Consider the following 26,683-nt stretch of genomic DNA (forward strand, 5'->3'; position numbering starts at 1 on the left):
ATTTCACAATATTTTTTTCTACTAAAGTCCTTATTTTGTTCCAGGATCCCAACAGGGTGCCACATTACATTTAGTTGTCATGTCTCTTTAGTCTTCTCTAACCTGTGACAATTTCTCAGTCTTTCCTTTTCTTTAATGACCTTGATGCTTTTGGAAACTACTATTCAGGTTTTTGTAGCACATCTTCCATTTTTTCTTCGTGGTAGTTTTCTCCAGAGTTGATTGAGAATATTGATTTTGTAGAAATACACCACAGAGGTGATGGGCTTTTCTCAGTGCATTGTATCAGGGAGTTCACGGTTATCAATATATTTTATTAGTGATGTTAACATTCTTGACATAGTTTAGGTGGTATCTGCCAAGTTTCTCCACCGTAAATTAATATTTCCTTCTTTATAATTAACAAATATTTGGGGGGAGACATTTAGAGACTATGCAAATATCCTATTTCTCCTTAAATTTTTGTCCATGAATTTTAGCATTCATAGATAGACCTTATCTGCAACAGTTGTGAATGTAATGTTTTGATGGTCATTTTCTCTTTTTTTTCATTTTGTCTACGTTTGTTGACTGGAATTATTTTGTAAAGGTGAGTTGTCCCTTCTTTGTTTGTTTATGTAAGATAGACCCCGGTAGCACCAATCTGTTTTCCATCTTTATAATTTTCCCTTTTCCATAGTGTCATATAAATGGAATAATATAATATATAATATTTGGGATTATTTCATTTAGAAAAATACATTTAAGTGTTGTCCATGTTGTTTTTTAATTTGATAAGTCACTCCTTTTTACTGTTGTGTTATCCCATTGAATGTATGTACCATATTTTATCCACTTATCAGTTGAAGAATATCTAGGCTACCAGTTTTAGCACTATGAATATAGCTTCTGTAAATATTCATATACAGACTTTTGTGTGAACATAAATTTTTAATACATTTGGATAATATGTAAGAGTAGGATTAGTGGGACACATGGTAAGTATATATTTAACTTTTTAAACTGTCTTGCAAAGTGGCTTTATAATTTTGCACACATTTTGAAAATTCCAGTTGTTACACATCTTTGGTATTATCAGTTTTTATTTTTCAATTTTAGCCATTTCACTAGGTGTATAATGGTATCTCACGGTGAATCATAGAAATTTTACTTTTTCTGTTTGATATATTAAACACCTGTGTCATAACTGAATGTTGTCCTGTTGATTGCTTTGTTTCTTGACAGTTTTTCTTTTTCTTTCCCTTCGGAAAATTCTTATAATAATTGGTTGAAATCAAGACATCATATGTAGGATAGCACAGGCTGAGATTATTATTACCTGTGCCTGAAAATGGGCACAGGTTTTCTTCTGTTAGGTCTTTGATGTGGGGTTTAAGGTTTTCTGGTTAGGAGCCAAGCTGGGTTTGGGTGGTGACGTTGTTGCTATGATTACTCTTAATGCATCACTGTCTTCCAATATTTCTAGCATTACTTTGTGATCAGGGTGAGGACTGGATTGCTGAGGGTTTTTCATGATGTTCATATTTCACTCCTGGTTTTAGACTTTCCTGTGCACTTCAGAGATGTCTCTCTATGCTCTTGTCTGTCCAAAAGTGGTAAACTGATGTTACGTGTTGTTCAAGACTTGCTAGCTTGGTGGTGGAAGAATAGTAGACATATAGTAGACATTGTGATTCTGGTTCAGCCTCAGTCTTAGGCAAGTCATGTTCCCCTAGGTCTTAGTGTTTAGGGCTTTCTCAGTGATCCTGTCTCCCCGGTGTTAGAGGCTCTTTTTTATTTATTTATTTATTTTTAAGATGGAGTTTTGCTCTTGTTGCCCAGACTGGAGTGCAATGGTGTGATCTCAGCTCACCGCAGCTTCTGCCTCTCAGGTTCAAGTGATTCTCCTGCTTCAGCTTTCCGAGTAGCTGGGATTACAGGCATGCGCCACCATGCCTGGCTAATTTTGTATTTTTAGTAGAGACATGGTTTCTCCATGTTGGACATGCTGGTCTCGAACTCCCGACCTCAGGTGATCCGCCCTCCTTGGCCTCCCAAAGTGCTAGGATTACAGGCATGAGCCACCGCGCCCGGCCAAAGCTCTCTTATGTTCTACATCCGTGCCAGTTTCAACCTCTTACTCTAGGGTAGTAGTCAACTTTGTTCTACTTCTTTCCCCTGGCTGCCATAAGTTTTCACTTGTGCCTTTGAATGCTGGGGCCTGGGTGAAGGAAGCAAAGTGCCTAGGGCACAATATTTAAGGAGATCTTCACTGTCAGATTTGTACAAATGCAAAGTTGACACTGCACAAACCAGGAAGTGAATGTCTTTTTATATTTTGCCCCCTGAATGCTTTGCTTACCTCACCTGAGTCCTGGCTTTGGCCCTAGGAGTGACAGAGTTTTCTGCTCTTCCCTTACTGGCTTAAGGCTTTTTATCTAATAGTAAGAAGAATTTTGTTAGGACTTCTTGCCTTTCCACACTGGCATCTGTTCCCTTTCTCCAGACTCACACACAACGGAGATGTTCCAGGTCTTCTCTACTGCCCCAATACTGCTTATGAGCACCCAGCGAGATCTGTGGACAAGAAGAGCCTATGAGTAGATGCAAACTCCTGTTGTGTCTGTGATTCCAAGAAGATCTATACTTTCACTCTATTCTTCACCTTAACAGTATCTCAGATATTATAGCTGAAATTTTACCAACTCCTTTGCTAACCCTGTCTTTTTCCCATGGTAAGCCTGTCTGAGGAAGCACCTATCTTTGCTTAGATGTCAGGCTAGTAGGTAGTCCCGTGTTTTTAGTTCTAATGAGCACAGGAAAAAATAATATTTGGGAAATTATCTATATTTTTCCTGTTGCTAGTATAGGAATAATGCTCTTTCTAGCTTCCTACATCTTACGTAGAATTTTTCAATACTTTAAATATGTCATTTTCTTATCTTCTGGTTTGCCTTTATTTTTACATAAGGAGTCAGAACTCACTCTTATCTTTGTTCCTCTGTATGTGATTATTAAAAATATCTGCTTTTATAATTTTCTGTAATTTTTCTCATAACTTTAACATTAGTGTTCAGGAATTTGATTATGATCTTCCTTGGTATGGTTTTATTTGTATTTATTTTGCTTTGGACTCACTGACTTTCTTAGGTTTATGGGTTTAGTTTATATTTTTCACCAAATTTGGAATTTTTCAGTTATTATTTCTCTAAATGTTTTTTTCTGTACCCTCTTCTTGCCTATTTCCTCTTGAACTCTAATTGTAAATATGATAGACCTCTTGATATTGTTCCATAATTCTGAAGTTTTGTTAAACTTTTTAGTCTTTTTCGTTTTTCTGTACTTATATTTGCAAAATTTATGTTGCTTACCTTTTTCTTCTGTTTCTTGTCTGATGTTTTTCTTTTGTTGAGTCTAAAAAATTCTTCTACTTATCCAATTATTTAGGTTTTTTTAATTTCATGCGTATTACCCCAGACATTTCATTTGATTATTTTTATATCTTTAATCCGTATCATTATTATATACATGTTTCTAAAAAATCCTTGTACATAATTGTAGTAGCCATTTTTACATCCTTACTGCAAAAAATACAGTTTTTCTCATTCCTTTGTCTGTTTCTCCCGACAGATTTTAAATTTGACTATGGGTCACCTTTTTCCTGCTTCTTCACATGTCTAGTAGATATATCTTATCCATATTTGCCGACCACAGCAGATTCTAATATAACAATTAACAATAGGAGCAGCTTTAATAGCATAAACGCTATTAGAAATCAAAAGTGGTATTGATGACAAAAATAAATACAGGAACACCAGACACCTTAAATATAAGAACTTAAGAAGCAAAATTACTTGGGAGCATTGATCTCAGGAGCATCTTTATAACTCCTAATGATACCCTTTCTTAGCACAGCATAATTATTGATGATTAAAATGATGACTTGAAAAGTCAGAAAAAATGTGCTACATGTTCAGCACTCTCATTTAAAAAGGCAGCGAAGTGTGAATCATTAGGGAGATTCCTGCCTTTTCTCTCTTCTAGGTGTTTGATTCCAGGTTTCTTCTTGTAAGGCCTTGTCTGCTATGTGGAAGGCTCTTTTTTTCCTTTCTCTTTATCTGGCTAATTTCTGTTTATCTTTCTGGTTTTAACCTACCATTACTTCCTCAAGGAAGTCCTCCCTGATTTTTCAGTCAAAATTAGGTTCCTCTGTTATACACACTCTCATTGCACCGTAGACATTTCATCTATGGAGCTTAGTCATAATTACAGCAATTTCCACATTTATTTGTTTGGTGTTTATCAACACCACTATACTACGAACTCCATGAATGCACTGACCGTATCTGTTTTAGATATCGCTGTGCTGCCCAGTCAATGATAGGTTTCAAAAAATAATCTTTTGAATAAATAATGTTCAAACTAAAACAAAAACAAACATCAGCATGTTGCAATACATCTACAAGACTTTGGTTTTAGTAAAAGTGTGCAGTATGAGTAAATCCCTTACATATGTATTTATTTCTTCTTAATACCTGGTAACAGTGTATGTACTAAATATATGTTGAAGAAATAATGCTAAACAACAACAGGTTAATTTTCTTTATAGCCAATGCTTCTCAGCACCTGAGACTTGACGGTAACTGGATATTTTCATATTTTAATTACAAATTTAAATAGGCATCTATTTTCTTTTAAAATAGTGAAAGATGCTTTAAAATTGTATTTGTTGTCAGATGGAACAATGCTGAAAATATAGAAAGATACAACAGTATGTGCTTCATTAACCACTTCAAATCCCAAAGTTATTCCCATTTTACTTTTTTGGATCATAAACACTCTGTAGAGTCAAACTACCACAAGTAAGTACATTTGTCTCACCAAGAATTCCCCACATGGAAGCTGATATATTCTATAACTCATGATACCCATTTGGTAGCTAGAGACAAAAATGTGTTTCCTGAGAGGAAAAAAAAACAAAGGTTATGGTTTAATGTAATGGAAGATTAGGAATCCTAAGCAATTTGCTTATCAATCAAAACATTGGAAATTTTGAAAAAAGGAGCTGTCTAGTTAACAGAGTTTTCACCTGGGGCTCATTAGTGATTCTAAAAGTGGGTCTTTCTCTAGTTTCTAACTAATGCTCTGCTGGGAGTTAGGCCAGGTGTTCCTTACACTGATTTCCACTTAAAGCAACTTTATCTGAAAGCCCATCACCTTCACACCACACAAGTGCAACTCTGTTCACTGCTTTCAGTAAATTAGCTCAGTCTCTACTACTGTGCAAAGACCAAGGTGAGTGGCTGGTTTCAAATAATAAGCACTGAGGACCCTAAATTATTTTGCCAGTTTGTCTTTTGTTAATGGGAATTCAAGCTGTTCAAATTCTGTTGTTGTTTTCTTTTTTCCTTTTTAAAAACTTGTCTTGCCATATTGAAGGAATTAAGTAAGAGTCTTCTTAGTCACTTTAACAAATTTGTTGAGCAGTTAAAGCATTAGGATAATATTTTTAAATGAAAAAATTTAGTTTACAACCATTTAGAGTTTACAAACAACACCTATTTGTCTTCTACCATGTCTCAATGAGAGTAACTGTCACTCAGCATGGCGGAGGAACTTGCCCCAATTCGGTCTGGTTTCTCCTTTCAAACTTCCCCACAGTTTTCCACAGTTGGAGCAGAGTTCCATTCCTCTTGTACTATGCCTTGCTGAGAAATCCCTTGACACATTCTTTCCTTTAATTTAATGTAAGACCTGGCCTTAAAATCTTTCTGTGTTATAGACTTCCTTTTGAAATCTTGGGCAGCTCTGAAAACAGAATATATAAAACTACACCAGACTGTACCAAAACCTATTCTGAGGGCGATTCAGCAGGTTTGATTATATGCCAAGTACCTATGTATACCCCAGGCTGAAGAGCTTTCATGAGCCATTATGAAAATAATGTAATTTTAATGGTTTAGGGAAATGGGAAACCAGGAATAAAGGATCATAAGGGGGAGACAACCTATAACTCCAGTGTAAACAGGGAGTCAGAGAAAGGTAGAATGAAAGAAGCTTAAGACAGGTAATGTCAGAATGAATATATTATAATTGTGAAAGTGAATTAGAGTATAATGAGTATATTTCAGCTGTGTCTTCTAGATTAGATCAGGAGAATTTCATTCATATGGGAGAGAAGAGAATTGTGTCCTGTGTACTTAGAAGAGGACATGGGTTTCTATCTTCTTTGAGAAGCAGAAAGATCATTTTTCACGATCACTGATTATATAAAGACCGGTATTAGACTGACCACATCCTGATGCACGTGGGGAGGAAATGCACTTGGCATGTAGAGTAATCTGGGACCATAAGTATCCTCTTGCTAGAGAGGATTTGTATGTTTTCCTGTGTCTCTCTTTTTTTTTTTTTTTTTAGAGACAGAGTCTCGCTCTGTCCCCCAGGCTGGAGTGCAGTGGCGCGATCTCGGCTCACTGCAAGCTCCGCCTCCCGGGTTCACGCCATTCTCCTGCCTCAGCCTCCCGAGTAGCTGGGACTACAGGCACCCGCCACCTCGCCCGGCTAGTTTTCTGTATTTTTTAGTAGAGACGGGGTTTCACCATGTTAGTCAGGATGGTCTCGATCTCCTGACCTCGTGATCCGCCCGTCTCGGCCTCCCAAAGTGCTGGGATTACAGGCTTGAGCCACCGCGCCCGGCCTCCTGTGTCTCTTTTAAAGGGCAATAAAAGTTTTTTCACTTGGAAGTTGCATGTAATACATTCTGGGAATAGTACCTTATCATTAAATATTGAGTAATCTATGGTAGCAAGAAGAATCAACTCCTACATTTGTTTATTTTACTTCCACTATAGTGTCCAGAGAGGAAGGTGGACAGTGTTTTCACTACATGAGACCTTTTTTGGGGTACTGATTTATATGACTGCCCTGGTGGGTGAGAAAGAACTTAGAAAGACTCTCCCTAGCTGTGTGATGTTCCCTGTTTACCATCAGAACAAAGAATGACTCCACATCCCATCCCATTTCTCCCATGATCAGGGCATCTGTGTTCTAGAGAGACCCATGGGCTTCCTCTTCCATAAAGTAGCTGGGGGCACACCTCTTACCTTGCCTTAGGCTTCTAAAATACTAAATGCACATACTGGATCTACTTGTTCCTCTTACTCTTAGAGAAATGAGACAGTGGTTAAAAACCCACCTCTTTGCTTCCGAAGAGAGAGTGGTTGTTTGTATTCGGAATGTTAGGTCAATCTAGGAGCAACATTTGAAATCATTTGCCTGCTTGACCAATTAGGACAACATAGGATGTGGTCTATACAGTCAGTCACAAAGAACCATGATCAACAGATGATCTTGTTTAATTGTAAAGGACTTTTCTCTCACATACTTTTAAAGTATTTAAATAACCCCCCAAGAATGGATAACTATCACCCAGGTGGTTTTTTTTGGATGAGCTGGATGAGGGTGGTAGAAATCACTTATATAAATGTACTTGAAAAACCATGAAATCATCTTTCCCCCATAGTCCTGTGCTGAAACCGCTTCCTGGTTGTTAAGCCTTAACAAACAAGCACAAACCGTTTCAAGCCACTGAGAAGGTGTTATAGTTATGGTATGGCACCTGTAGTTAAAGATATAGGGGCCATGCAATTTGGAACTAGAAATTGATTCAATAAAGCTCATAAATTTTGCTGATATTTGGGTCCAATATACAGTCCGTGATACATTAAGGAGGTAAACACTGGATTTAATTGTTCGTTTCAGAAACCAGTTGAGCTGTTTCTGCTGCTCCTATCAGCCTTTGGTAAAAACACACATACTTAATCAATCTAAAATATGGGTGATTTATGATCCTCAGCAGGTATTTATTTGAGAAGGAAATCACAGCAGGTCCTGGTTCATACTTGTATAAGGCCCTCACAAAAAATCAGCTTACTGACTACCTTTCAAAAAATTATACATGCATAACTCCAGTCCTTGTTTTGCTTTTAATGATACCAGTGTAACTGAGACCTTCTACTTACCTGGTTTGGTAACCTGTGAGTGGGACCATAGGTTCCAGTTCAGGAAGTCAAAATCTCAAATAAAAACTAGGGATATAATGAACTCCCTATTTTTGGATTTGCAGCAGACAGAGGCAAGTGCATAGTTTTGGACTATATGTTGAATCTAAATCTCCTCCTTAGAGAGGTAATATGAGTATAGGCAAAGTGAACTTTGCTCTGTGAGAGGCTGTTAGTGTCCCCGGTAAACCACAATACAAAATAAGAAAAAGAAAAGAGAGAAAAGAATAAAGAAAAAAGAAGGGAAGGGAGGAAGGAAGGGGAGGAAGGAAGGAAGGAAGGAAGGGAAGGAAGGAAAGGAAGGAAGGAAGGAAGGAAGGAAGGAAGGAAGGAAGGAAGGAAGGAAGGAAGGAAAGGAAAGAAAGAAAGAGGGAGTGAACACAGGTCTTATCAGGGTCGTATGCTATTTAGTGTTCCTTTGTAGTATTTCTTTTGAACAATAGCACTTAGGAATTAAATAATATTCTCTGTCCAGCATGTTTAATGTGCTTTCATTCCTGTCCTATGGCTTTTTCCATCTCCAAGTCATGAATTATTTCTGCAGCCCACTCAATTTCCACCCTCACTTTCTTACTTCTCTTATTCTGCTCTTACAGCTTTCTGTCTAAATATATTTTTCTTTCTTCATTCTCTATACCAAGAGTAAAACTGTCCTCATGATTTTCACACGTGACTACATTTTTAACTATTTTATGAAATTTTTGTTGTTGACTTTTATAAAACTAGTTTTTACTTGCTATTAATTTAATATGAAAGCTATAGGACTATAGCTTATTTGGAATATTATATTGAACTACCAAAAAATAGGAATTTCTATGAAAAACCCCAAAGAAAAAAAAGGTCCTGAAAGGTCAAATAGGAAGCTAGATTACAATGAATATATTAACAAGAGTGGTCTAATATTTTTCAAAGTAGGTTAGGAGGAGGATTCAATCTTCAGGAATCATCCCCACTAAGAAGAGACAGTCATAGCCTTTGCTGTTTTCAACCAGTTCCATACAATATCTGGGGTCTGATAATTTCAACAAAATAGGAATCTATTTCAAGTTAGCTTTGGGATTTGTGGCACATTTTTGTAAGTCTTATATCATGTAAAAAGCTTATCAAGAGTAATGAAGATCTCTGTAATGAGATTTCTTAATTCATGCTTTTAGAATCTCTCTTTGTATTTGATATTCTTAAGCCTCACTACATTTGATATTCTTAAGTCTCTCTTGTTAAATCCCCACACTTCTTATCTGTACTGTTTAACACATTCAAATAAAGTCTTTATCTTTTATTAATTAAAAAAATATGTTTTTTCAAAGATCTTTTCTTCTTTTAATATGCTTTCTTTCTGGTACTCTTATCATGCATATGTTCGCGCTTCTACATCTATCCTTTATATCTATTACTTCTCTTTGTCTATGTTTTCTTTTTTTACTTTTTAAAAATTTTCTTCTTGGAGAATTACTGAATCAGGCTTTTTATCTCTTTAAAATTCTTCAATTGCACCCATCCTATTGTTTGTCTCATCTACCATGCTCTTTATGTCAGTGTTTGTATTTTATTTATCTAATATTTCCTCTTTTTTATGATTTCTGGTTCTTGATTTATGTTACAAATATTTCCTATGATTTCTCCTTTAAATATTCTTATCAGGATATTGGAAATTCTTGATTTTCACAATTCTGCTTCACTGGCATATATTTAGCTTTTTGTCTTCTGAATTCATTGGGCTTCTGATGGTCCCTAGAGGTATCAGCTACTCAGTCAGAAAACATATGGGGAAGAAACTGAAGTCCATGCCACAAACTGTACCAGCTTTGGAACAGAAGGGACCAGATAACCTCAAGGAGAATGGGCCCAAATACCAAAAATTTACTCTTGGTGACCCTTGTTGCTTCTACTGTACCAGGCAACTCTCTTGGGCAGGATTCTACCTTTCCACACTTAGAAAGATCCTGCACTAGGGAAAATCAGCCTTCTGTGGTGGTATTCCAGCAGCCATGCAAGTTTGGAGGTGAAGGAGTTGGAGAACCAAATGCCCAAGGGCAGCTCCTTAGCCAGTACCCACTACCTGCCTTCATTAATTGTTCTCACAGGCAGGGCTTTGAACCACCCTGGTACAGATCACCAACCCCGGTGCTTTGGGCTGTCTGTGCCATTTCTGGGGAGTGAATGAGTAGTTATTGTACCAACTCAAAAAAAATACAGGATGAAGGACAGAGAATTAAACAATTCCATCCAGCTTATCCTTTCACTGCCACTTGGGCAGCACACAGCCCTGGGCTGCAGTTGCTCACCTCCTAGGCACATCAGCTCAACATGGTCTCTGGTGTCAGCAGGGGAAGTTGTTTCTATTGTTTCCTGGAGTCCAGGCTTCTCTTTGGCTGCTATGGTTTCTCCAGGTTTATTTTTAGGGATGGAGCTAGCAGTATATGTACCATCTTGACAGTAAACAGAAGCCATGAAAGCAGTTCTAGCTTGTGCCTCTGAGGAAAGTCTCTTTTTATACGCTGCTCAATGTCATTTACTCATTGAAAAGGTATTTCTACAGTAAATAGCTAGGAGAAAATGCCTCAACTTTCTTATTGAACTTTCAGAATTCAGTGGTCAGATAAATGATTGTTGATTTCCTAACCTTTAAAAATGTTAGAAAAACTTTCCATATGATGTAATGTGACATTTGGTTATGTTACATATAGCATGTGGTTAAAACTGCTGAATATCATTATAATTTTATTAATTTTCTGTGTTGAATTGTTATCACATATTTTGTCTTGCCCAATTATCCAAATCCTTAGTGACTATTAATTATTGAGGAAAAGCAAGCATGGTCAAGTCAATGATATATGCGGGAACTCCTTGCTGTAGACAGGATCATAAAAATGACTGTATGAGCTGAAACCATACATATAGTCTTAATAATCAATGGGGAAATATTACAATTGTTCGTGACCTTTAAAATTTCTTGTCAAAACATTGAAATCTCTTTCGCTGTTGGTTATAAATGTATAAGGAAATGTAAAAGCATGGTAAAAGATTTTTTTAGTATGCTGTAATTTAAAGCATTAGAAATAGGACTTAAAGTGCTTTATACTTTTGCAAAAGAACTTATGAAGAGTAGTTTGAGCAATGTTTGTCTTCTTTTCATGTATAACTTATAGTACTGAGTGAGCATTTTTTTCTAGGCTTTGGTGAATCTTGACACCCAATTCTAAGTTTGGATCAGCTTCCAACATTTTATCCTTTGCGCTTTTAACCTTGTGAAGTATCTCTGAGTATCCATTTAAGGTAAAGATTTTTAATGGCATCAGTTCCTCTGTGAGATTTTCATCCTTTTCATCACTACAATTTTTTGCATTTATGTTGGTAAGTTCATCTTCACCAGGTTCTTCTCGCTGCAAATCTAGAGTTTCTCCATCAGTGGCAGTGTCAACATTCCATAATCAGTTATTTCTTCTAGAACTCTATTTACATTCCATACAAATTTCACTTCTAGCATTATCACTTTTTCTATTTTTGTGTTTGTGTTTCAATTTCATATTTGTTGGCCAGTTTCCTTTTCTGATTATCCATTTGTATAAATGTCACATGGGTTTACCTCTGGGAGACAAGGCACTGATACCAACACACACTTTGCTGTCTGTGCAGGAACTGAATAACTGAGGTGCAGTGACCCATCACCAACAGACTGGAAGAAGTAGCATTAGTGGTCCATTGTTTATGACAAGCATCTGCTATTAATGTAGTGATCTGTGGGAAAAGAGCTAGCAGCAAAGTCTGTACTTTGTACAATTACTCCCACTTAATATACTGTGAAATTTGTTGGAGGATTGCTGTTATTTAACTAAATAATTGTAAATGAAATTCGTACATATAGAAACTATGCACAGTTAAACTACCCATCTATATTTTATAATAAGGCCAGTTATTTGCCAACTGGATGACTGTGGTGGCTGTAAAAGTATGCCCCTCACATGTCTGCTAGAGGAGGTGTTTGATAGATGGCCTCAGGTGCTGAGATTTGAGCCTTCCACTGTGTTCCTACCAGGCCTGCACTTCCTATAGGCTACTCCTGGCCAATGCCTAACTTTTGCAGTGTCTGACTTTGGCAACTTTTGCTCAAGGACCCCCCACTAGCTGAGCTAAAACTTTTAGAAATGCATTCCAGTCTGTGGCTCTTCCTGTGCAACCCTCCTTCCTTCCCTCTCCTTTACAGGGGTTATACCTGAATCCCGATCCAAAGGCTGTCCCACCTCCTCTCTTTCTCTTCCGGATATTTCCTCTAATAAATCTGTTGCACATCTAACCTCATTTTGGCTTCTGCTTCTCAAAGGTTTTTTAATACAAGTAATTCTGAGAGTGGTCCAAGAAAACCTGAGTAACATGGAGATTTGGAACTGGATCTGTCGTCACCTGGCAGGTGAAGAGAATACCATCATGAGTGCCATGGAAGATACAGGTAGTCCCTGGAGTTTAATTTCTCAGGTGGTGACCTGGAGAAATGTCCAGATGAAGTACAATGATTACAGCCGTGATGATTTGAGCATTTGGAAGAACACCTACAAAGTCTGCAGAGCTGGCTAGTTATTGCTAAGTTGTATAAGTGCCCCACAGAAGGATAACTGGAAAGACGGTCATTAACAAGCAGTTACAGGGTGACAAAGAGGTCCTTCTCTCTTGTGCTGAAAGTGCAGAGGTAGTTAGGCAGTAGACTGATGATCCAATAGAGTCATGGAGTGCCAGAGATATCTGAATGCTCGGACAGGCATGTCTGCCAGGTTAAGGTCAGAGCACTGGTTAAGAAAACCTGAGATCCTGAAGCTCGGGTTGGGGACAAGACATCTGTTAATTTATTTTATTTGTTTGTTTATTTATTTAGAGATGGGGTTTTGCTGTGTTGCTCATGCTGAATTTGAACTCCTGGGTTCAAGTGACCCTCCTGCCTCAGTTTTCTCTGTAGCTAGAACTGGAGGTGCTTGCCATTTGCCAGGCTTAGGGACAGGAAATCTAAATGGTTGGCTCTGAGGATGTTGACTCTGCACAACCTCCTGAGCCACAGAGCTTATGATGGGGGGCCCCCACCCTGGGGAGACCCACCCTCTTCTAGTACAAGCTAGCACTCCCGGTGCTGGAAGCCATTGCACAAGCTGCTCAGCAAAGGCAACAGGTGCCTCTCAGGAGCTGCCCCACTTACTCTTCTGGCTGCCAGTTGGTAACCAGCCAGTTGTTAATCTCATGGTATTGTTCCTCCAGTAGGAATGATGGAAAATAATGATGACACAAGAAGTTGTGGGAAGACAAAGGAGGATAATTTAATTCAGTCTTGATCAAAGGAGGGACAGAGAGAATAGACTACTCAGCAAAAGTCAGGCATGTATTGGGGGTGTAAACCTTAGTGGAAGAGGGATATTCACATGGAAGAGAAGAGGAGAGGGAGGGGAATTCTATACAAAAGGCATGGCATGTGTAGGGGCACAGAGGTTTTAGAAAATATAACATTTTCAGAAGCTGAAAACAGTTCAGTATATCAGAAGCACAGGCAATATCAAGGAATATTGAGAGATGAGATACAGGTTGTGCAAGTGCCTTGTACGTTATCATATTTAGCTTTTGTGAAGAACAGTATAAGTAAGCCCAGGATGAATTTAGCTGTAGAGGGAGGGTGAATTACGTGATTATATTTATGTTTATCAAAAATTACTTAGTGTCATAAAATTATGCATGCATATATGCACCAATGTAGTTATCCTTCTTTTACTTTAGTTGGTAGCGAAAATGAAGTTGTTAGTTTTCAATAAAAATGTTACAGGAAAGGGGTCCCGATCCAGACCCTCAGGGAGGGTTCTTGGATCTCCTGCAAGAAAGAATTCAGGGCGAGTCCGTAGAGTAAAGTGAAAGCAACTTTATTAATAAAATAGAGGAACAAAAGAGTGGCTACTCCATAGACAGAGCAGCACTGAGGGCTGCTGATTGCCCATTTTTATGATGATTTCTTGATGATATGCTAAACAAGGAGTGGATTATTTATGCCTCCTCTTTCTAGACCATGTAGGGTAACTTCCTGTCATTGCCCTGGCATTTGTAAACTGTTGTGGCTCTGGTGGGAGTGTAGCAGTGAGGATGACCAGAGGTCACTCTCATGGCCATCTTGGTTTTGGTGGGTTTTAGTCAGCTTCTTTACTACAACCTGTTTTATCAGCAAGATCTTTATGGCCCTGTATCTTGCGCCAACCTCCTCTCTCATCCTGTGACTTAGAATGCTTAACTGTCTGGGAATGCAGCCCAGTACGTCTCAGCCTTATTTTACCCAGTTCCTATTCAAGATGGAGCTGCTCTGGTTCAAATGCCTCTGACAAAAACATTCATGATATAAACTTTATTTTTAAGATTAGATGGAATTAGAGCTATAAATTGACCTGGAACTTGCCCCCTTAAAATGTCTATGGAGATTGTATACATGGTTTAGAAAAGCCAGTCAAGTTGAGTTCGCTAGATTTTCATCTGAATCCTGTTCCTTAGGAGACCCCCCCTTTTTTTTTTCAGTAGGGAGGCCAATTTTTAGTGTCTTTTCTTTGCAGAACTCTTCCAGTCAGTATTTGAACTCTTCCAGTCAGTATTTGTTCTAATAGTTTAAAGAGAATGACTTTAGAAAGTTATTTGTGGAGGCTCAGAAGCCAAAGAGAAATAAAAAGATTTGAAAATTGTTATAAAAATTAAAGGTTATGGAGGAAGGACAGCTCTGTAATACACATTTGGGTTTTCTCAGGAACCACCTGAGGTAGTAGTTGTCCTTGGATGCATACACTTCTTCCTGGAATCTCGACTTGATGATAACCTGGGCTGACAGAAAATAATGCCTTTGACCTGACCTCTGTGTGATTTCTTTTTTTCTACAAATTGGAACCGATACATTTTAGAATACTTGTTTTGTATTTCTTAGTGAGATAGCAAATAGTTGGAAAGTTGGTTCCATTAAGTAGCTGCATAAAAGATTAGGATTTACTTTAAATATTGTTACAAGGGTTATTCGATGTTTCAGACATGAAGATCCAAAGCAACACAATAAGAGAAAAAGATTTTGTCTGACAAACATGGATTTTGGTTTGTGTGGGATAAAAGGAGATGCATCAAATTCTTTCCCTAGGATTTTCCCTAGGATTCTCTAAGTGTGGGCTTAAATATTATTTTTGTATCTATATTTTTGTTTGTTAACAGGATATTAAAAATGGACTTGATGAGAACTGAAAATGTCATTTCCTGATTGAGCAGGATTTGACTGATCAATGGAAAACAGTTTTGTCATGGCTTCAAATGGATTCCCTGTGAATCCTTCCAGTACTTCCAATTCCAGATGCTTCATAAAAACCATCAGTATAATGAATTAGACAGAAATATGAATCCCTCATATGGTATTTTGACCCCAGCTGGTAATATGGCTGTGATCCGAGGCAAGAATTTCCAGAAGTACTAAATGCAATTGGAATAGCAGCAACAGATATTAGTTTCAGCTATCATGGTATCAGATTTTCATTCTCCTTCAGCCTGGTGCTACATGAAGAATACAAGCAGTCCTGTGAGATACTTCCCGAGTCTGAAGCTTTTATGTCCGGATCCCCAGAATCTAAATCCCTACTTGCACAACAAAAAGAGAACCTGGAAAATATGTTGGGAAATGAGAGTGGGGATAACAAACCTAACATTCATTAGGAATCTGTCCAACATGGCTTACAATGTGGTGCACTGACAGTAAAGTGGCCCAGCCCCCTGGGCCCCAGAGGAAGAGTTAAAAGACACCCAGCAGCTGTTCCCTTTTCTCCAGAGGCCAGAAGAGGAAATGGGTTTACACTGGAGCAGGAGGGATTTAGCCTGGTATATGAAAGGATTTCTGCCTCAAGGTAATGCTTTCTCACGAAAAGCACGATCACATCACCTGCTTCTGTTATTTAAAAACACAGAATCTAGTGTCTTCTGATGGCAGGTTAGAGACCACTGATCCCTGGAGTTCAAGAGGCCCACTGGATGGCTCTTGTTAATATTCCAAAAGGCCTAATCATACAGATTAAACATTTAAACACTATTATTCTGGTCCTCGAATAGACTACTAAGAATATATTTCTGAAAACCCTTTTAATGGAATGATATTGGCTCAGTATTATCTCATGTTGGTCATATGCTCTTATTTTAATAAATGTTTTCTGTGAATACAAATAGATAATGTGTTGTGACTTAATTTTAATCATTTGTTTGCTGGTCAAAATTCTACAAAACTTGGGACTGATGAAAAAGAAATAAAAAATTAAAAAGAAGCTGTTGGTGTTAAAAAGGCAGTAATCTGCTTTTCTATCTGCTTTTTTAAGAAGGGGACAGCAGAATGTATTACACTAGACTTGGGGTTCGGATACATCTGGGTTAGAAGTCTAACACTTTATACACTGTCTACAAGCACTTTTTCTAGCCTCAAAAAGCCTTTACTTTGCTTATTTTAAAATAATGATAATACTCAGCTTGCAGATTAATTGTGCCTATCATATGAGAAAATATCACATGTGATATGTGCACATGCAAGACTAGTCTTGAAGGTCTCTTGTTCTGAGGAATGTGGAAACAGAGAAATAAATTTTCCAGAAAAGAAATTAACAAATACTTGAAGTCATGCAATTACAAAAGGAGAAATGTTGTCAAATGGTCTTCAAAATGACGAAGTCATACAACCATTGCCTCAAACTCACATGCTTGTCTGTTAGTTTGTCTTCACTACATAAATTTGCTTATTGCAAAAACATAAGCAATAAGAATGAAGAGCTCTCACTAGTGACAGCAATTTTATTTATTTTTTTGCTGTCTGCCTTCTTGGTTATTCGTCTTTTTACTAATGGAGCTTTAACACAGTTGGTTATGTATTCAACTCATATATTATTTATAGGTTCTATGTGTTGTGATTTATTCGTTGACTTCTCAAGGCTTAACCATTCTTTAATCCATTGAAAAATAGATGTGATATAGTTCTTTGGAGCTGCTGTCTACATTTTTTGTTTGCTTTCAGCATTTTACTAACAGCTCACTCTTACAAAAGAGATAACAGGGAACCCAAGTTCCTGCATTAGACCAAATTTTTCTTTGGATTACACCAAATCTTTTCATTGCCTTTGAGTTGGATGGGCTGTCCTGCTTCTCTTACTCACGTGTAGGTGATATTTTGCTTTGTCCATTCTGCAGGTTAGCCGGGTGTTTTACAGACAAGGCTGAATGGAAGCAGACACCCCACCTCCTACAGGAAAGGGCTAACGGCAGCTGCCTGGATATGACAGCAATTTTGGAGGTGGACAACAATTCAGTGTAGACATGTTTGTGGCTCTTCTGTGGATGATGCCAGCCTGCTTTTCCCAGGAACATCTCACTTGGAGCTTCTCCTTCTGCTTTACTAGTAGCAATTTATTACTAAAGCCATCAGCTGTATATTTAACCTTGTTTTGAAGTTTCCAAATAAGGATAATTCAAAAGTAGACCTGGATGGTTTAGGTTAGACAGACACAAGGTTATGATGAATACCAGTCCTTGGCGAGATTGATTTATGTACTCTTTTTAAGTAATAAGGAAGCATCTCTATTTTACGTTACAAGAAAGAAATTTCTAATCTGAAAGGCTGAATATTTCTATTTCTTAAAGCAAATCAGAAAATAATTGTGTGACTGCATATGGTGAAGAGATAAAGTTTGGATAGGATAATCTTTTCAGGCCAAATTATCTTAAAGGTTGAAATGATTCTTTTAAAAGATAAGAATGTGTAGAAATGTATAAAATACATCATGTTCCTGTATTAGACAAGAATTCCAGAGAGGCTGGAAGGTTCATCCTCAGAAGTTTATACTTAAAAGATAAACTCAAGCTGTGTGTTTCCCCTAGGGGCTGGCTCAGCCATTAGAAGACCAACCATGTCCGCAAAGGCCAACACTGTCAGCCTGTCCAAAGTTCATCTTCCTAGTGGAACTTGCCTCAAAATGCAATTAGTAGGACGTTTGTAAAAATCTTTCAGTGTATGGTTACAGAGAGTGTCAGGTTGACTGTGCTTAGGAGGAGGCAAGGCCCTCTGCTATTCATTTCTGAAAAGTGCAAAGATCATTTGTTTGGATCGCAATGTATTCAACATTTAAATGCACTTACTTGTAGAGTCCTAACTGCCCTTCCCATGGCCATTCATAGAGATGCTTCCCAAGCTGTTACACAGCCAGTGGCATGAACTCCATCCTGTGTTCCTCCCTCATGATTTGGAGAGCCTCTGTCACAGTGTTTTGCTGTCTCTTTTTTCTCACTTCAGATGTGGATTAAAGTCTGCACTCACAGCTTTCTCCGATAGTTTAAGGATATTTGATCCTTCAGTATTTATCCATTATTGGCTCTGTTTACCCAAGGGAAAATTAAGTGCAGGGTCTTAGAACAGTGAGCGCTTTAATACGCGGATGCATATGCTGATCTCTGACAGATGTTGGTCTTTGGGAACAACAGAAAGGGGAGGTACGTCATTCACTTGGGAAGCTGCTTGTGCAAACTGACTGATCCTGCAGGTGCCGGGGCAGCGTGGCCATGAGCCACGAGCAATGCTGAGAAAAATGTCTCGTGCAAAGGCAACTCCTGAAATATTACGATCTTTCACACACATACCCAGCCAGCTGGCAGGGGATTCCGAGCAGTGCCTCCTAGGAAAAACAGTAGTTCTAAAAGGTTTTCATTTTAATTATGTATTACTGGGCTTTAAGGTTTAATTTTGTGTTTTCTATGAAAAGAGAAGTTTTATTTGTAGTTGTTACTAGGAAATCTTATTTCTAAGTCTACTCAGTTATGATCATTTTCTCAGGCTAAAATGCATATTAGGCAAGGTGGCTTTTGTGCATGTCAGGGGTGTGTGTGTGTGTGTGTTTGTGTGTGGTCTCATATATTTAAGGTAGAAGAAATCCCTTCAGGTAGATTTCAGTAAAGATTTTTTGGTTGTTTTTGAGACAGGGTCTTGCTCTGTTGCCCAGGCTGGAGTGCAGTGATGCAATCACAGCTCAGTGCAGCCTCGACCTCCTGGACTCAAGCAATCCTCCCACCTCAGCCTCCAAAGTAGCTGAGGCTACAGGTATGCACCACCATGCAAGACTAATTTTTAATTTTTTTTGTAGAGTCAAAGTCTCACTCTGTTGCCCAGGCTGGTCTCAAACTCCTGGACTTAAGTGATCTTCCCACCCTGGACTCCCAAAGTGTTGGGATTACAGGCATAAGCCACCCCAGCAAAGACTCTTTTGTTTCTGATTTAACTTTTAAAACTAGAAAAGTTTGGTGTTCAAGGAACCCCGCAGCAATAAGGTGACATCTTTGTGCAAGTGCATATTTTCCATTTTTCCACTGCCCTGGTCATTTGTATGAGGGGAGCAAATGCAGGGCTGCCCCAAGAGCGCCTTGAGGGCAGGGCTGTGTCTTAGTCACCTGGGCATTCCCTGTGCCTCCTGTGGTGCCTGCCACATGATGGGTGGGTTCTTATGTGCTCAGCAAGGTCAAGCTCCTGACAGAGACAGGTGTCCCAAGCTCCCTACGCAATTTCCATTGTGCGTGATATTCCAAAAAGGGAAGAAACCCTACCAGAGCCGTCGTGATACTGAGACTTTCAGAACTTTAGGAAAACTTTATTTCATTGTGCATACAAACCCCTTATTTTTTCAACCATCAGTTGATATTATGACATCATTGGTCTAAATTACCAAGAATATTTTGTCTGATGTAGGCACTCTGTAGTAGGACTCTGGATAGATGCCATTACCCTGAGACCTCCACATTCATGAAGAGCTGCAGGCCTGGAGCCAGTCTGATGGGGCTCAAATCCAGACTCTGTGGCTTCCTGGGTAACTTTGATGGCTCAGCCTCTGGCTACATCAGTTGGTGTGAGGATTAAACGAACCAATCCATGTAAGTGCTCAGATCGGAGCCGTGCACACACTACATATCCAATACATATTATCATATTTGATTACTGAATTCTCTGATAACCTCTTTTCCAGGGAATGAGGTGAAATCTAGAGGGAATTCTTGAACTTTTCCTTCCCTGCAGTGACTCAGAATGTGGTACTATCGGGGTTTTCTGAGACCTCAGTTCTGCTCCTCCCCTCACCCTGCAGCCTGGCTCTGACTCTCCACCCCGGTTCTGCTTTATGCTATGGCTGCCTCTCCCCTGTCCCTTGTCTTGGCTCTAGGTCTGGATGGTCCTGGACTCTAACCCACATTCAGCTCAGACTCACCCTGGTGCCAATCGCCCGCACTATCCTGTGTGTTGTAACTTTAAGTGGCTGAAGGTCTCTTTCTAACATTTTAACTCAAGGGATTTGAATCACGTTTCCTGTCTCTTAGGGAAGACAGGGATTCACTTTTCAAGAGCATGGATCAAGTAGCCAGCCACTCGGTGAAAAGCACTGCTCTCCGTTCCTGGGACACAGTGGTGAACAAAACAAAATCTCTGTGCTCATGGAGATCTCATGCTAGTGAGGGAGTCAGACAGGAAGCAAATGGATATTTGATTGAATGCCAAGTTTCTGGTGCAAATTTTCTCAAGGGTTGCGAAGTAGTCATCGTAATAATTTCCACCTAGGGAATATTTACCCCTATGGGGCAAATCTGTCCATTTCTGCCCATCTGAGCAAGTAAAACACAGGACTGCCATAGTTATTGCGGAGCTCCACGAAGCAAGCAAGAGTCATTATTGGTTTATTCTCTTCCTTCCAGGAAAATATTTGCCGTGCCTGCAGCGTCCAAGGATCAGTTGGGGCCAATGTAAAGCCAGTATTATAGGATACTTCTCAGACTGACAGCCCAATGTCACTGGAAACCACTGGGCCACAGGAAAGGCAGGTAAGAATCATGGTTATAGATTCAGGTTTGGTGTCAAGACAACCGCTTTAACTTTTAGGTTCACTATCACTTACCAGTAGAATAACCATGAGCAAATTACTTAGCCTCTCTGTCTTAGTCTTCTAGGGTTGCTGTAACAGAATACCACAGACTGGGTGGCTTCAACAACAAACATTTATTTCTTTGAAGGCTGGGAAGTCTGAGATCAGGGTGCCGGTATGGCCTGGTTTTGGTGAGGACTATCTTGCTGGTTTGAAGATGGCAGTCTTCTTATGTCCTCACATGGGAGAGAAAGTGAGCTCTAGTCTTTCTCTTCTTGTAAGAACATTAATCTCATTATGGTGACTCCATCCCTATGATGTCATCTAAGCCTAATTACCTTCCGAAGGCCCCCACCTTCAAATACCATCACATTGGCGTTTAAGGCTTCTACAGATGAATTTTAGGGTGGGTGACACAAACAGACAGCCCATAACACCCTCTAAAGCTCAATTTTCTCATCTTTATAATGGGGACATGTAAGTATTTAGGTCATAGAGTTTCATGAAGTTTAAATGAGATTATGCACCCCAGATTTGACATAGTACAAAATAAACTGTACCTGATGTTTAAAGTCAAGCTCATTTTGGCCCCAGGAAGTCAATAAGCCTATTTAGGGCATTCAAGAAGCAGAGCTACTGTTTGTCTTCTCTGGGCTGCCACAGGTGTGGTGGAGGTTTCCCAGAAGGCAGCAATATTTTGTTAAATAGAGCAGCCTCTTGGATACCTGGTGAAACCAAATCCCTTAGACATCACCTGTGAACATGACGAGCAAGGCCAGTCCTTAGGGAGATGGCACCCTTAGGAAGCGGCAGGGGTTAAGTGGCGCAGTTCAGGGCAGGTCTTCAGTGATGTGGGTGAGCAAGTGTGGAAGGGAAATCAGATTACACAGAAGCTGGAAGACAGGAAAAATGATACTGTAGTTTATTTTCTGAACTGGCTAAGCAGACAGATGCCCCATAATTCACCCAGGTGGCATGAGGGCCCAGGCCTGTGTTAGCAGATGTATCCCAATGCTGAGTGCCTGGCTTGGATTCATTAGCAAGAGGTAGGGGTTTAGGGGAGGGGATTTATTTTATCATTTTTTAAAATTACTTTTTGAGAAAGGGTCTTGCTTTGTCACCTGTGCTACAATGCAGTAGTGCAATCACAACTCACTACAGCCTCTACCTCCCCAGCTCTAGGGATCCCCCCACCTCAGCCCCCAAGTAGCTGGGACTAGAGATGTGCACCACCACATTTGGCTAATTTCTTTTTCCCTTTCTTTTATTGTTTTTTTTTTTTTTTTTTTTTTTTTTTTTTTTTTGTAGAGACGGGGTCTCCCTGTGTTGCCCAGGCTGGGGGGAGAGGCTTAATACAGGTATAACAGAATTATAAATTTATTCACATAACTCAGCTGTACAATAAAACTCTACATATTTTTTACATATTTATTTTTCTATAAATTCTACAAATTCTACCTATTTATTTTTCTCAACTGATCTAATCTTCCTGGGCCCCACCTGCTGGATTGTGGGGTGATCAGGGACTTACGATCAAATTCCAAGCTCACTCTCTTCCACTGTGATAGTTTCTTTTGAACTAGTCTTTCAAACTCTCAGTTTGTGTCAGATAAATATTTAGCTAAGGGAGCTGTGTTAGTTTGTCTTCTAAATGTGAGAGAGGCCCTGGTGGAAAAAACATATTTCTTCTCACAGGTAATACTGAAGGAAAGATTTAATTAGGGTGTCTCTACAAATGTAGATTTTTCATGATTTCCTTGCAAGCTTCCCTTCTGCCTCACTTTTTCCTCCTCTAGAGCTCCAATCCTCCTCCCTTAGCGCAAGGGAATCCAGTGCTTGCACTCTTTGTAAAGGAGCATGTTCTGGTGCCAGGATCCTCTGTACCTAGCAGCTACTCCTCCAAGGAAGATGTGCAAAGAGGGCAGCTTAAGCAGATGCAAATTTTAGGGTAAAACTTTAGGCCCCAAAGCTAAAAAATGAGGAAGACTCTTTTCCTGCGTACTTCAAGTGTCACTGCTGGCTAGTCTCAGACATAAAATAAGCTTTGGTTATTAAACATGCTTTTTAAAATATAAATAGACAACACTATATGTCCTAAAAACTATTATCCTAGTTGTTTAAAATGCATATTTATATACAGTGATATGGTTTGGATCTGTGTCGTCACCTCAATCTCACGGTCAATTGTAATCCCCAGTGTTGGAAGTAGGGCCTGGTGGGAGGTGATTCGATCATGGGGAGCATTTCTCATGGTTTAACACCATCCCCCTTGATGCTGTCCTCTCGATGGTGAGTTCTCGTGAGATCTGGTTGTTGAAAAGTGTGTGGCACCTCCCACCAGGCTGTCTTGGTCCTGCTCCTGCCATGGAAGAAGCCTGCTCCCACCACGCCTTCCGCCACTAGTAAAAGCCCCCTGAGGCCTCCCCAGAAGCAGATGCTATCATGCTTCCTATAGAGCTGCAGAACTGTGAGCCAAATAAACCTCTTTTCTTTATAAATTACCCAATCTCAGATATTTCTTTATAGCAATGTGGGAATGGATGAATACATACAGTGATAAAGTTCTGCCTTCCTATATTAAGTTTATTATAGCTGCAAAGTAGCTACATATACTAAGCTAAATGCGGTTTCAAATATTGAGTCCTTCTTAATATTTAGGTGTAAATAATTTGACTTCTGTGAAAGTTTTAAAATACATATATAACAAATATTTCATACCTAACTGTGAAGACAACAAAAATATCACCCATTATACAGGGTAAATAGACTGAGATACACAGGTTAAATAGATAGCCTAAGATGTTACATTGTCCGAGTCAAAATTAAACTACTACTTAATTTTTTAAAAAAGGACTATTATGCTGAGATAGTTAAACACGGAAGAAAGCTTGCTTATTTAAGCAGTGTTACCCAAGATTAGTGGCAGAGCACATAGAAAAAGAAGAGATAGGGCCCAGGTTTGAGAAAATTAAGGAAAATTGATGGATTACTTAGCTGATTAGTTTTAAGAAGTGTTTTTTGTTCAGCAGAGGTGGTCTGACCTCAGTGCACTTAGGGCATTGTTTACATGCTTCAGAGGGTTAAGGAGAAGAGTTAATCCCGAAGGTGTTCTGTTGGAGAGACCAGATAAGTCTACCTGAGCCCCAGCAGGGTATATATACTCCACTACCATCAAGCCTCCACCTGAAAATGTCTCCATTTAACATGGCAGTGCTGTCAATTAAGAGCCAATTTGACTTAACCAATTCAAAGAACCTACTAGTAAGTTTATACTCATGTACAAGTTCCAATGTACTATTTGTAACTCCTCCCTGGTCTGTTCCATGCAAGAAAGGCTCTTAAAGTCCTTCCCTTTTCATTGTACTACTTTGCTTCTACTACTAATACATATGAATGCCAAAGCAGCTGCCTCTCTAGAATTCCTCTTCCATTATAGAATCTTAGAAGTTGTGACTTTCATTTGTGCCAGGGATCTATCTTTATCTGTGGTTAATGCAAAAACCTGAGTCCTATACTTAAATACAACATTAGAGCTGAACAATAAGCATGTCAAATATTATAATCTAATTTCAGAACTATGATGCTACAGAAATAGTTAATTATAGAAATACTTAGAACATACTAGAAATAAATAGGATATTCTTGAAATACACATCAAAAGTCATATTACTCTTACTTTTAGACCTATAGATGGGGTCGCACACCATTCTTCAAAGACTGGAGTCTCTCCATCTCTCCATGAAATGACTTTATCCTATTAAATGCATTCTGCTATGTGGTTGCCTCACCAACTCCCTTCTTGCCTGGACTATTACAGTAACCTGTGGATTGGTCTCCTTGCCTTGAGATGATGACATTTCTGGCACTTAAACCCATCAGCATCAAGTTGTTCTTTTGAAAACATAAATATGGCCATGTTACATGTTTTTAAACCTTTCAATGGAATACCTTTAACTACAGGATAATGTTTAGATTTTTTTTTTAATATACTTTATGTTCTAGGGTACATGTGCACAACGTGCAGGTTTGTTACATATGTATACATGTGCCATGTTGGTGTGCTGCATCCATTAACTTGTCATCTACATTAGGTATATCTCCTAATGCTTTCCCTCCCCGCTCCCCCCACCCCACAACAGGCCCCGGTGTGTGATGTTCCCCTTCCTGTGTCCAAGTGTTCTCATTGTTCAATTCCCACCTATGAGTGAGAACATGCGATGTTTGGTTTTCTGTTCTTGCGATAGTTTGCTGAGAATGATGGTTTCCAGCTGCATCCATGTCCCTACAAAGGACATGAACTCATCCTTTTTTATGGCTGCATAGTGTTCCACGGTGTATATGTGCCACATGTTCTTAATCCAGTCTGTCATTGATGGACATTTCGGTTGTTTCCAAGTCTTTGCTATTGTGAATAGTGCTGCAATAAACATACGTGTGCATGTGTCTTTATAGCAGCCTCATTTATAATCCTTTGGGTATACACCAGTAATGGGATGGCTGGGTCAAGTGATATTTCTAGTTCTAGATCCTTGAGGAATCACCACACTGTCTTCCACAATGGTTGAACTAGTTTACAGTCCCATCAACAGTGTAAAAGTGTTCCTATTTCTCCACATCCTCTCCAGTACCTGTTGTTGTTTCCTGACTTTTTAATGATCGCCGTTCTAACTGGTGTGAGATAGTATCTCATTGTGGTTTTGATTTGCATTTCTCTGATGGCCAGAGATGATGAGCATTTTTTCATGTGTCTGTTGGCTGCATAGATTTTTTAACATGGCATGCATGACCCTTCACTCTCTGGTTTCCACACATTCTCCAGAATTCCTTCATGTTGCTCCCCTATGTCTATTCCTGCCTCCAAGAATTCCCAGCCTCTTGTGCTGTGGACTATGGCTCTCTATGCCTCATACCTGTGCTGTCCTGGAGCACTTCCTTCAACTGATGCACAAGGAAATCTTGCTTATTCTTTCCCGATCTACCTGGGTTTCACCTTCACCTGTATGCAGAGCTTATGCCTTCCCACCCCCTGTTCCCATATCAGGCTGTGTACTATTGAAACATTCATCAATCCCTTCAGGCTGTGGCTTAATGTGCCCATCTCCTTATCAGCCTTGGCAATTTAAGGACAGAGGTTTTGTTTTGTTTTGTTTCTTGTTTTTTAATCTCTCTCATTTTTGTGTGTTCTCAGGGGCAGGAGAGAAGGCATGTTAATATGTTGAATTAATGTTAATCATTAAAAGGGTCACAGCCCCAAATTTCTTTAATCCCTATTTATTACAAATTGATTGAATTTATAACATTCTTATGAATTTTGAATGATCTTAAAATGAAATAATCTTATTTCACAAAATAGTCCTTTGTTGAAATATCATTCAACAAAGATATTATTCTAAATACTGAAAACCGAAAGATTTTTAATTGGAGAAAGCATAAGTCATAGAGCTATTTGGTGGTCAGTTAAGAAGAAACTTGGACAGGATGCTACCAACAATGGGAAAAAAAGAAAAGCCCCAATAACCATCCTGTCTTATAACCTACAAATAATATTATATAAAATTTTAAATTCAAATGTATTTGTTAGCATGTTTGAAACCTATTTTTGTTTGTTTGTTTGTTTGTTTTTCTGGGCTCCTCAGATAGTGAATTGGACTTAGGAACAGATTGTGAAGAATAAACTAGAATCAGGCAAATGGATGGAGGGTGAATGTCCTCTAGGGAGGTAACTTACCAGAAAAAGAG

General features: G+C 38.9%; 1 long non-coding RNA gene across 2 annotated transcripts in view; it reads left to right on the forward strand.

Annotated features, from left to right (window-relative positions):
* The window catches only part of LOC103886886, a 218,884-nt gene that overhangs the window by 99,177 nt on the left and 93,024 nt on the right, over positions 1 to 26,683 (forward strand). For both annotated transcript variants that reach the window (XR_650729.4, XR_004185850.1), the window contains exon 2: positions 20,778 to 20,903. This is a non-coding gene — a long non-coding RNA (uncharacterized LOC103886886). The remainder of the gene's footprint in view (positions 1 to 20,777; positions 20,904 to 26,683) is intronic.

This window comes from Papio anubis, chromosome 8, assembly GCF_008728515.1.
Source record: "Papio anubis isolate 15944 chromosome 8, Panubis1.0, whole genome shotgun sequence".
NCBI lineage: Eukaryota > Metazoa > Chordata > Mammalia > Primates > Cercopithecidae > Papio > Papio anubis.